This window comes from Limulus polyphemus, unplaced genomic scaffold (assembly GCF_000517525.1).
Source record: "Limulus polyphemus unplaced genomic scaffold, Limulus_polyphemus-2.1.2 Scaffold2818, whole genome shotgun sequence".
Classification (NCBI taxonomy): Eukaryota; Metazoa; Arthropoda; class Merostomata; order Xiphosura; family Limulidae; genus Limulus; species Limulus polyphemus.
The window spans coordinates 8,632-10,272 of record NW_013668428.1 but is presented as its reverse complement, the minus strand read 5'-3'; the positions used below and the strand labels follow the sequence as shown (position 1 = coordinate 10,272).

The 1,641-nt window shown below is 29.9% G+C and overlaps 1 protein-coding gene across 1 annotated transcript in view; it reads left to right on the top strand.

Moving 5' to 3' along the window:
• LOC111087898 overlaps positions 1 to 1,641 on the top strand; it is a 12,099-nt gene that overhangs the window by 2,115 nt on the left and 8,343 nt on the right. The window lies entirely within an intron of this gene.

Here is a 1,641-nt window from a genome sequence, read left to right as displayed (position 1 = left end):
CATTCTACTTAACTACGTCATTTAAAGCTTCTAAAAGTTATGAGACTGACACCAATTTCCTGTATCAGTAACTTTCAGATTTTAATGTTGCAAAAGAGTATGTAAATAATGTTACAACTTATTGGAAATATTTATACTATCACGAGAGATAGTAAGTTTTATTGGTTATTTAAAACGTTATACACTGTAGTCTTGTAAATATTGTATTTTATAATTCCTTTTATTTATAGAAATATTAATCCTGATATTTATAGTATATTATCCTTTCATGGTAGTACAAAGTTCTGGCAATGGGAATACCCATAAACTACATCTAAACTATATAATAAGTTTTAAGGGGTTAAAAAAGGACTTCTTTGAAACAACTAACAAAATACCCAATATCACCTACAACCGTAGAAGAACGAACAGAACTATTTACAGATATTAAACAGACATTATCCAAAGTTTAAATGCACCGAAAGATACAGCGAGAACCTTACAACCGTTAGTGTCTTTCGGACACAATGAAAATTATTTTATTTACTAATGCTGTTATTAATAATATATTTATCTTCTTTATTAAAGTTTCCTTATTCTCAAATATATTCTCGTATAGAATCGACTGTCTAAACTTGTTTATGTTACTCAATTTTTTTTTATATTAAAAAAAATCAATTCAATGGTAAAACAATTTTACTTTAAATTGAAAAATATTTTCTCGACAGAATTATTTCTATACCAGAAAATGCTAATCGTTCTATATCGTTGCAGTAATAAGTGGCGAAAAACGGCTTGAAGAGCGCCTCCCCCCTCTACATTAACAACTTATTTCGACGTGTCCACATCTCATCCTTCGAATTAACGAGTCTTCTGCTCAACCTAGATGGTCTTAAAACTCGAGCACTCCCTGAAAGGTGAACCAGAGCAGGAAACTTGATAAGATCAACCTGAAGAGTTAAAAACATAGACAATTTGTCCTGGTATCTGTACTTAACTGTGGGGGGGGGGATTCATAATGTCAGTATAACGATGACCTTAAAAGTAAGAATACTAAAATTTGTAATTTGTAAGGAACGATTTAATATCATATTCGTTGTCTAAAGCAGAAGTAGTGTGAGATAGCATATTCTTTTGTTATTTTTTATGGATTTCTTTACCGTTCATTTATTATTCATTCTATCGTTTAGTTAAACTCTGGATTTTTATTTGCACTTCAACGCTAACTCACCTTCTAGCTAATCTCATCAATTTTTAATAATGAGACTGACATCGGTTTCCCATATCAGTGACGTACAGATATTAATATTGGTAAAGAGTATGTACATGATTTGTTATTTAATTGTTACAAATTAACTGGTCTTAGAACTGTAACTTCGTTAAGCTGAACTAGAACCGAAAGATAGTCGAATTTGTAAGAAAATGGTTTCTCCTTGTACTGTATCTCTGGTTAAACCGTGTAGGATGTCAGTATAACGTTACAAGTAAGGACTTAATTTTAAACTGATTAATGTAATCACTTCTAAAGGGGAAAAGAGTGTGAAATAGAAAATTTAATTTTATTTAGTTTTGGATTTGTTTAGCCATTTCTCATTCTATCATCATTTAGTTAATCTGAAAATTTTTAATTTGCATTTTAGTTATTCACATCAATTTAAAATT